Source organism: Saccostrea cucullata, unplaced genomic scaffold (genome assembly GCF_032062105.1).
Source record: "Saccostrea cucullata isolate Sc308-1 unplaced genomic scaffold, CSIRO_AGI_Scuc_v1 ctg555, whole genome shotgun sequence".
NCBI classification, from domain to species: Eukaryota; Metazoa; Mollusca; class Bivalvia; order Ostreida; family Ostreidae; genus Saccostrea; species Saccostrea cuccullata.
This window is the reverse complement of record NW_026936559.1, coordinates 141238-152802: the sequence shown is the minus strand read 5'-3', so window position 1 is coordinate 152802 and position 11565 is coordinate 141238.

Below are 11565 nucleotides of genomic sequence, written 5' to 3'. Positions count from 1 at the left end.
CCTTGGAGATTTACGTACTTATGAAAAAACTTTTACCTTGATCATAACTTTTGAACGGTAAGGGCTAGGGCTTTCGTAATCCTTGTGACAAGACCTTTCATTGGATACCAAGAACTTTGACCTTTTCACCTCGACCTTGGAGTTCGACCTTCATTTCAAAAACTTTGACCTTGGCCACAACTTTTGAACGGTAGACACTAGGATTTTCATATTTCACATATGTATTCTTTGTAGCAAGACCGTTCATTAGATATCAGCAAACTTTGACCTTGGAGATTTACGTACTTATGAAAAAACTTTAATCTTGATCATAACTCTTGAACGGTAAGGGCTAGGGCTTTCGTACTTCACATATGTAATCCTAAATTGTGACAAGACCTTTCATTGGATATCAAGAACTTTGACCCTTTCACCTTGACCTTGGAGTTTGACCTTTTTTTCAAAAACTTTGACCTTTGCCACAACTTTTGAACGGTAGACACTAGGACTTTCATATTTCACATATGTATTTTTTGTAGCAAGACCTTTCATGGATACCAACAAACTTTGACCTTTTGACCTTGACCTTGGAGATTTACGTACTTATGAAAAAACTTTAACCTTGACCATAACTTTTGAATGGTAAGAGTAAATAAATGACATATGATAGGGTGTTCATATAAGACACAATATGTCATAAAAAATAACATCTCATTTTTTGAATTTGCTTGTGCATCATAGATGTAAAGGTAGTTCACAATTATAATATAACAAAGTATATTACAATATACTTTGATCCCCCTCCCGTCAACCACCATACATTTTGTTTTGTTTTTTATTTTTATGCCCCGTAATCGAAGATTCGGGTGTATATAACTTTTGCCCTGTCCGTCCGTCTGTCTGTGTTTCTATCTGTCTGTCTATATAGCTGTCTGTCAACAAAAACTTTAACCTTGCCCATAAAGAAGATGAGGGAACAAGGCGGGTAGAATACCTATAGCGTCCGGGCGTTCAGATTTTAGAATGCAGTTCGCAATTCGCACCTGCGTTCTAGACGCAGTTCCAATTCAAAATTTTAACATGTGTGTCAAATTTTGAAGGTGGGGTATTCAGATACCACTTCTATAAAAAATGGTGATAGTGTGTAAGCCCTAATATAAAACTATTCAAATAAACATCGCATCGGGGACACAAGTTATCCTGGGGTCTGAAATTTTGAGTTCTCTAACTTTTCTCAAAAAATGGTGATGGTGCCATCTCTAGTTTCCAAAATATGGCCATATCTCAAATGTGTTAGTGAAACACTTTGCGCCCGGCGGCAACAAAGTTCGGAAAAAGCTATTTTTAGCATTAAGGTCACAGTCAAGGTCACAAGGTCATTGACCTTGGTGTCATTTGAAAGAGCTTGATTGATTGGTGTATGCGTACTAAATATGAAATCTCAATCTCTCATGGTTCAAAAGTTATAGTGAGGGTTCAAAAAAGCTATTTTTAGCATATAGGTCACAGTCAAGGTCACATTGACAAAGCCATTAACCTTGGTGTCATTTAGAAGAACCTGATTAGTGGACTATGCATACTAAATATGAAGTCTCTATATTTCATGGTTCCAAAGCTATGGCGAAGGTTAAAGTTTGCAGAAAAAAAGTTTTTTTTAGCATTTAGGCCACAGTTAAGGTCACAAGGTCATTGACCTTGGTGTCATTTGAAAGAACTTAATTAGTGGAGTATGCATACCAAATATGAAGTCTCTCTCACGGTTTAAAAGTTATGGTGAAGGTTAAAGTTGACAACAGACAAACAAACAAACAGACAGACAGGACAAAAACAATATATGCCCTGGATCTATCGATCCGGGCGCATAAAAAGCATGAACAAGTTTAAGGTTCTCTAACTTTTCTCAGGCCGCATACATATACCACAGACACTTGTTTCGGAAATAAATCTTTGTTTTGACTTTAAATTGTATTTGAAAAACTTCGACCTCCGCCATAAGCTGCCATACGGACACTCTACTATTTCATTTGTAATGTAAAATATGGAGATAACAAACAGTATTCAAGATCAAAAATCCTTAAAATAATACAAATTAGGAGCAGAGCAAACACGGACCTCTAAAACATCAGAGATGGGATCAGGTATCATTGAAATAACGGGAAAATCCGTCGTCAAGTCAGTGTGTAAATAATGGACTAACTATTAGTATGAAAAACGTCATGTAGTCAGCATTTGACTTATTTCGAATTTTCTCACGCAGAGAGCTACAGTTCTGCGGCTACATTTGACTCAATAATAAATTATATTTGCTGACAAGGTCATTGTATCTACCACAGACCGTCCAAAATAATTGCAATGTACTTTAAACGAGACTGTTGATATTCCTGTTTCATCAACTTGTTTGTCAATAATTTACCACGTTTTAGAAACTGTTCCTACGTAGAGCATTTTCTTGCGTGTCGAATCAACTGAGATGTATATAAGCTCCGTATGCAGATGATAAAAGGTATATTGCTGCATAAGTAAGTGAAGTGGACTATTTAAAAGTTAAAGTCATCACGTTTATCATAGAGCTTGGTTGTTAGATTGCCATTTACGTTATTTTCAAGTAAAATATCCAAATATGAAACAGGTGTAACAAAAGGCTCAATGGCCTCAACAGTCACATACCATTTGTTCAGAAAGTTTACACTTAACAATCTAAATTTCGGTAATATTTTTGTCTTTTGATCATTTGAAATTAGCTTCAAACTTCTAAACTTCAACTTTAAAACATTTAAGATTTTTAAAAATTTAGAAATTTGGTTCAAATTTGGTTCAACTTAACACTTTGAGTTTTAGAATTTTACTTTAAATATCCAAAATTTAAACCAGGTATGGAATTTAATATTTTGGATATTTGAAGTAAAATTCTAACAAAAGGCCCATGTGCCACATCGCTCACCTGAGCACTGTTGCTAGGAAAAAGTAGAAATTGGTTTATCATGTAAAGTTTAAATCCAAAAGTAGTCTTATGACCAATCATGGCTTTGCTGATATATCCAAATATGATTTTAAAGAATTTTAATATATGTCTATGTAAAACTTTGATCTGCCATTGTGGCCCCGCTCTACCCCCGGGGGTCATGATTTGAACAAACTTGAATCTACACCACCTGAGAATGCTTCCATATAAATATGATCAATTATGGCTTTGTTATTCTCGAGAAGAAGATTTTTAAAGAATTTTCCTATATATTTATATGTAAAACTTTGGTCGGCCATTATGCCCCCGCCCTACCCCCGGGGTCATGATTTGAACAAACCTGAATCTACACTACCTGAGGATGTTTCCCCATAAGTTTCATTTTTCCTGGCACAGTGGTTCTTGAGAAGAATTTTTTTTTTTAAATGCCACCAAATTTTCATTAATTCCCAATTATCTCCCCTTGAATGAGGGCATGGCCCTTCATTTGAACAAACTTGAATCCCCTTCACCTAGGGATGCTTTGTGGCAAGTTTGGTTGAAATTGGCCCAGCGGTTCTTGAGAAGAAGTCGAAAATGTGAAAAGTTTACAGACAGACGAACAGCTGGACAGCTAGACAGACGGACGCCGGACAAAATGTGATCAGAAAAGCTTACTTGAGCCTTCAGCTCGGGTGCGCTAAAACTCAAAATGTACAAAAGTGTTTTTAAAAGTTGAGTTTTTAAATCAAAATTATAAATTTCTAAAAATCTAAAGCATTTGAAAGTTGGAAGCTTGTAGTAAATTTTGAATAATCAAAAGACGAAAATGTTATCTAATTTTAGATTGTTAAGCGTAAACTTTCTAAACAAACGGTAGATTAAAAACTCAAAAGTTTAAAAAACAAAATTTGTTTTGGGAAATTTGAATTTTAAATATTTTATGTAAAAATCTAAAAGCTCAAAATGTTAAACCTGTTTGGAAATTTGAAAGTTTAGGTTTTTGAGGGTCCGTGTAACACTTAACAATTCAAATTTCTAAAACGATTTAGAGTTTTAGAATGTTGATATGTTAGTTCAAATATCTAACTTTCAAAAACTCAAACTGATTTGGTATGTTGAATTTTAATATTTTACACAAATATCTAAAATTTCAATTTTCCAAACAGGTTTAACATTTTGAGTTTTAAGATTTTTACCTGAAATATTCAAAATTCAAATTTCCAAAAACACATTTTGTATTTTAAACTTTTGAGTTTTTAATCTACCGTTTGTTTGTCTTCTCTCGCTTAACAATCCAAAATTAGATAACATTTTCGTCTTTTGATTATTTAAAATTTACTTCAAACTTCCAACTTTCAAACTTTTTAGGTTTTTAGAAATTTATATGAATTTTGATTCAAAAACTTTTTTAAATTACCAAACGCTTTTGTACATTTTGACCTTTTAGAAGTTTACTTCAAATATTAAATATCAAATTCCATAACTGGTTTAAATGTTGAATATCTAAAGTAAAATTCTAAAAATTCAAAGTGTTTAGGTTATTTGAATTTAGAACATTTGAATCAAAATTCTAAATTTCTAAAAATCTAAAACTTTCCAAAGTTGGGGTTTAAAAGTTTGAAGCTACTTTCAAATACCCAGAAGACGAAAAATATTACCGAACTTTAGATTGTTAAGTGTAATCTTTCTGAACAAACGGTAGACTAAAAACTCAAACGTTAAAATTCCAAAAATCGTTTTCAGAAATTTGATTTTTGAACATTTAAGGTAAAAATCTTAAATATTAAAATTCTAAAACCTTTTTGGAATTTTGAACTTTTACATTTTTAAACTATAATATTAAATTTCAATATACGAAATCAGTTTGAGTTTTTGAAATTTAGAAATTTGAACTAATATATTAACATTCTAAAACTCAAAATCATTTTAGAAATTTGAATTGTTAAGTGTTACACGGACCTTTGAGCTAAAATATTAAATTCCAGTATACGAAATCAGTTTGAGTTTTTGAAATTTAGAAATTTGAACTACATTATTAACATTCTAAAACTCTAAATCGTTTTAGGAATTTGAATTGTTAAGTGTTACACGGTCGACCCATCACCTACATATTAAAGAAAATGTATTTCACTTTGAGAATATAAAACACGAACTGTGTACAGTACGTTTTTATGCGACGTATAAAATTCGATGTTCTGAAAAAAGGGACCTGCCGTTTTTTCGATAATAAATGATAAGCAACTTTATATATTGAATGTGAAAAACATATATATCTTTACAGATTCACTTTATGGGAGTAAATATATTATGTATCTCGTAATTTATAAAAGGAAAGAACATTGTGATTAACAATCTTTTTAATGTTTAGAAAACCTTTAATTCTGAATAACTTCTCCCAGCTCAATCCCCATACACCAACACTTAAACTTACATGTATAGAGCAGCCCGTCCTTTGGTCTGCAATCAAATAGCAGCGTAATTTTTCAAAGGGCGTTGTAACGCTGGGTTACTATTCATGAACAATTTTAGAGAAGTTCAGAAAACCAGGTTTTTGAGGGAAAAGGGGGTAGGGTATCCCTATTTCATCTCAGGGTGAAAAGAAAACTTTAAAATCTTTTTGTCCATGCTCAAAGCACTATCATTTCTATTCCAAAAGATGAATTGGCTAGTCTTTAAACGTAAGATTATTTTCAGGAAGAATGTACCTATGTAGTGTGAAAAGGCGGACGGACGGTTTAGGATAACAACATTGTATAAGTTACTCTACCTGAATATTCTTCAGAACGTGCTGGTACATGTATGATGAAACAGTACAATAAAGAAATAACTTGATAGCTTGCCTCATTTTCTTAAACAAATGTATACTTTCATTTTCAGTTTATTTTCTCTGAATAACATAACGTACTTAGAAAATCGAAAGTTGGACCGAAAGATAATACCTTTGCTATGAATACATGAAGTTACATTAATACTAAATTGTATACGGATTTTTCTGTCTCCCCAATTATATAAGACAAGGACACGACGGGCGTGATCGGACAACAAGGGATGCTTACTCCACACATTGTACCAGATCCCACCTCTGATAATTTTTTAGCCTGTGTTTACTCTTCTCCCGATTTGCATGGCTTTTTAAAATTAATGGACTTTTAAGCTTGATTGCTGTTCGTTATTCCCTATTTCATATCAAAATCAAGGACTTTCAGGTTGCATGTTTCATATGAATATGTAGATACTAAAGTTTATTTTACATAAAAGTTTTGCAACTTAAGAAATTCAAAACTAGCTATATATCTTAAAGGCATAAGTCCACAAACCATCAAATATGGCTTCCTGCAAACAAAAGTTAACGTGTGTTTTTTTTTTTTTTTCATAGACGTTGAGCTTTTCTGGTCGAAATATGCCCGTCTGTCTGTCGTCGTCATTGTTGTCGTTGTTTTAAACTTACCATGGTTTTACCTTCTTCTCTAGTACTAATGGGCAAATTTCAATCAAACATGGCAAAGAATATCCTTAATTAAAGGGGATACAGTTTGTTCAAATAAAGGGTCACGCCCTCCTTCAAGTGGAGACAAGGACCTATATACTATAGGTTCCTGGTGGAGATAATTATGAAATAGCGAAAAATTAAGCCTCTTTGATAAATCTTCTTGTGAAGTACCAATGGTTCAGGAAAAATGAAACTCAAATGAGTTATTGTCAGGCAGTAAAGATTCAAATTTGTTCAAATCATGACCCCCAGGGGTATGGTGGGGCCACAATAGACGTTCAGCAGTTTAACACTGGAATGTACAAGAAAAAGGCCATACCCCCCCCCCCCCACCCCACCCACCCCCCCACCCCCGGAGGTCATGATTTTAACAATTTAGAATCTACACTTTCCCAGAATTCTTCCACATAGCTCTCAGCTTTCCTAACCCAATGGTTCTTGAGAAGATTTTTAAAGAAAGAAATTTCCTAAATATTTCTATGTAAAACTTAAATTTCTTATTGTGACCCCACCCTAACCCAGGGGTCATGGTTTAACAATTTAGAATCTACAGTTCTACACTACCCAAGAATGCTTTCAAATAAGTTTCAGCTTTTTGTATTTTCTTCAATGTCTCTCCTTGTAAGGGGACTTTGCCCTTCATTTTAAATCTATCCATGCACCCTAGGATGCTTTGTACCAAGTTAAGTTAAAATTGGACTAGTGATTCTTGAGAAGAAGTTGGAAATGTGAAAAGTTTACAGACGGACATACAACGGAAAACGAGCGATCAGAAAAGCTCACTTGACTTTATTGTATTTTTGCACTCCATACGTTGTATATCAAATAATGATGAGTCTGAAAGATTTCAATTTGAATTCACCGAGGGACGTGGCATCGTTTTTGAAAGTGGGACCAGCCAGAGAATTTTTTTTACCAACCAGAAAAAAAGGAAAATTTCCCAAACTTCAAAACCCTATTTCGTGGGGAGGAGGACTTTTTTTCAATAGCAACTTCTTTCAGTACCAATTGTTTTGCTCAAAAATACAATTCAGTCTACAATACCCTTATTTCTGTATAGAGTAGCAAAAGTGGGGGAGGGGGGACCAGCCTTTCAATAAACATTTTCAATACATGTAGTACAAGTAATGTCTGGAAAAAAGGGGACAGGCCCCTCTGTCCTGTTGATACGTGCCTGGAATTGCTTGTAGAACACATTTTTTCAATGAGTTAATTTTTATTAAACGTTTATTTAAGGTAAATTGCCTCATATGCTATTTTCATAATTTCTGTAATTTTGACTTTTTACTTTATATATATACTTTGTTATTTTAGGTAAATGCATAACATAACATCTGAACTCTTTCACATTTGTCACAATGGGTCTCCATATCTGTTGCATTGCAGACAAAAATGATCTCTCCCACAGTTATTTCTAAAAACCTAATTCAATGGGGATTTAAAATTCCAAGCTCATGGGCAAATTTCAATCAAACATGGCAAAGAATATCCTTAATTAAAGGGGATACAGTTTGTTCAAATAAAGGGTCACGCCCTCCTTCAAGTGGAGACAAGGACCTATATACTATAGGTTCCTGGTGGAGATAATTATGAAATAGCGAAAAATTAAGCCTCTTTGATAAATCTTCTTGTGAAGTACCAATGGTTCAGGAAAAATGAAACTCAAATGAGTTATTGTCAGGCAGTAAAGATTCAAATTTGTTCAAATCATGACCCCCAGGGGTATGGTGGGGCCACAATAGATGATCAGCAGTTTAACATTTGAATGTACAAGAAAAAGGCCATACCCCCCCCCACCCCCCACCCCCGGAGGTCATGATTTTAACAATTTAGAATCTACACTTTCCCAGAATTCTTCCACATAGCTCTCAGCTTTCCTAACCCAATGGTTCTTGAGAAGATTTTTAAAGAAAGAAATTTCCTAAATATTTCTATGTAAAACTTAAATTTCTTATTGTGACCCCACCCTAACCCAGGGGTCATGGTTTAACAATTTAGAATCTACAGTTCTACACTACCCAAGAATGCTTTCAAATAAGTTTCAGCTTTTTGTATTTTCTTCAATGTCTCTCCTTGTAAGGGGACTTTGCTCTTCATTTTAAATCTATCCATGCACCCTAGGATGCTTTGTACCAAGTTAAGTTAAAATTGGACTGGTGATTCTTGAGAAGAAGTTGGAAATGTGAAAAGTTTACAGACGGACATACAACGGAAAACGAGCGATCAGAAAAGCTCACTTGACTTTATTGTATTTTTGCACTCCATACGTTGTATATCAAATAATGATGAGTCTGAAAGATTTCAATTTGAATTCACCGAGGGACGTGGCATCGTTTTCGAAAGTGGGGCCAGCCAGAGAATTTTTTTTACCAACCAGAAAAAAAGGAAAATTTCCCAAACTTCAAAATCCTATTTCGTGGGGAGGGGGAGGGAGGGTGATGTAGAGGCCCACTTTTTTTTAATAGCAACTTCTTTCAGTACCAATTGTTTTGCTCAAAAATACAATTCAGTCTACAATACCCTTATTTCTGTATAGAGTAGCAAAAGTGGGGGAGGGGGGACCAGCCTTTCAATGAATATTTTCAATACATGTAGTACAAGTAATGTTTGGAAAAAAAGGGACAGGCCCCTCTGTCCTGTTTATACGTGCCTGGAATTGCTTGTAGTACACTTTTTTTTTTCAATGAGTTAATTTTTATTAAACGTTAAAATTGCCTCATATGCTATTTTCATAATTTCTGTAATTTTGACTTATTACTCTAACGTCCAACTTTATTCTTGGCTTTTCCAACTTTAAAGTTGGTAATTCCAACTTTAATCTTGGCTTTTCCAACTTTAAAGTTGGTAATTCCAATTTTAATCTTGGCTTTTCCAACTTTAAAGTTGGTAATTCCAACTTTAAAGTTGGCTTTTCCATCTTTAAAGTTGGTAATTCCAACCTTTAAAAGTTGGTAATTCCAACATTAAAGTTGGTAATTCCAACTTTAATCTTGGCTTTTCCAACTTTAATCTTGGCTTTTCCAACGTTAAAATTGCCTCATATGCTATTTTCATAATTTCTGTAATTTTGACTTATTACTCTATATACTTTGATATATACATTTGTGGTATCTCTCCATTATATAAACATACAGAGAGAAAATATCTTCAATTCTGTATGAAGTTTGTCAGAGGTCAGAGGTCAATACGTGACCTAATCACACGGCGCAATAATATCTACCGGTACATAATTATAAAATGACCTGCTCTACTTGCTTTTCATGTATAAAAATGAATAAAAAAAGCAAGTAAAATTATAACTATTTTATTTTAAATGTAAACAAGTATTTCATACAGTTTTTGGGCTATCGATTTAACCTGTTTACATGGAGCCTAGCGTTTGTTTACATTTTTCTGTCACTTTTGTCAGCTGCACAGTCTCTAGGCCTAACGTTCATCCTTATTTTTTGGATAGACCTTTGGTTAAATTTTCATGGTCAACTTTTATTTTATCTTTAAATTTTACTCACGATAAATGTGTAAATCTGTTGGAAAATATCTTTCCAATCAAAAACCCATGAACAGCTGCCAAACACCATGGCGGCGTTTTCGTACTTCAATGTAAAGCTTTCGCCAAGTGTCTCCGTGTTTATCAGTGTTTTACGATAAATAAGCCTTTAGTTACTGAAACCGTGGAATGTTTTTGATCAAACTTTGCAAATTAACTGGCTCGGACAAGTGTCTCAGTTTAACATTGGATCCATCCATCCCTTTCCAGCGACCGAAATTTTAACTATTTATCATCAAACTTCGGACGTGTTTCTTGTGTCTTTTCAGCATCGATTATCATTTTTCAAGAATAAAATATTGCCATGACAACAATTTCTGTTCACTATTACTGATCAACAATTAGCCTTTCACAAAATATTCCTTTCAAATAGATTCCTTAGCCTAATGAATTCGAAGCGTAACCGCCATGCAAGCCGATTTACACCTTGCGTCATTTTTCAAAATCTACGACGGACGGTTAGTGCTATAATTTAGATTCGAAAATATTCAATTGTCTGTCTCAAATGTATAAATAAGTAATAAATAACAAGTTTATAAAGATTTCATTTGATTCACCGGGAATTGAATCGTTTTTGAAAGTGGGTATAAATTTTTTGAGAAGGCCTTCGGCCTTCACAGGATTTGATCACGTGACCGACCCACTTCAATTCCCATTGAAGTTTATAAACTTGTTATTCATTTCTTAATTATTTTAGGTAAATGCATAACATAACATCTGAACTTTCACATTTGTCACAATGGGTCTTCATATCTGTTGCCTTGCAGACAAAAATGATCTCTCCCTACGGAAGCGTATTAGTGCCACGCAATATTTTTTTTTAAAGTTGGAAATTCCAACTTTATTCTTGGCTTTTCCAACTTTAAAGTTGGTAATTCCAACTTTAATCTTGGCTTTTCCAACTTTAAAGTTGGTAATTCCAACTTTAAAGTTGGTAATTCCACCTTTAAAGTTGGAAATTCCAACTTTAAAGTTGGAAATTCTAACTTTAAAGTTGGTAATTCCAACTTTAAAGTTGGTAATTCTAACCTTTAAAAGTTGGTAATTCCAACTTTAATCTTGGCTTTTCCAACTTTGACTTTTAACGTTTAAGAAAGGATTTTATTATTTATTTATTTACTTATTAATTTTTTGTTTGTCAACAAAAAAATCCTGGATCCGCGCCAGTACGGAATTGATACATTTAGTTATGTTGTATATTTAGCAGAAATGTTTCATTTGATGAAATAAAATTTGATTACATTGAGTATTAAATTGCTGTCTCATTCTTTTATACAATACATAATAAATGGTTAATATCTGTAATTGGTTAAGTTGAAATCCTGTCATGTACGGAATACTGTGTACATAATTTATATGAAGTTATTCTCAATAGAATTACACAAGAGGTCTTAAAAGAATATAAGGATTTCTAAGTAAAAGTTGGAAGTTTTATGGAAGGTCAAAAGCAAGGTCAAGGTAAAAAAATAAATCAAACACAAATAAAAAGAAGTCAACAATATATTTTAATGTGCTAGTATTTATTATACCCCCCGCTTGAAAAGCGGGAGGTTATATAGTAATCGGTAATTCCGTCCGTCCCTCCGTCTGTACGTCCGTCCGTCC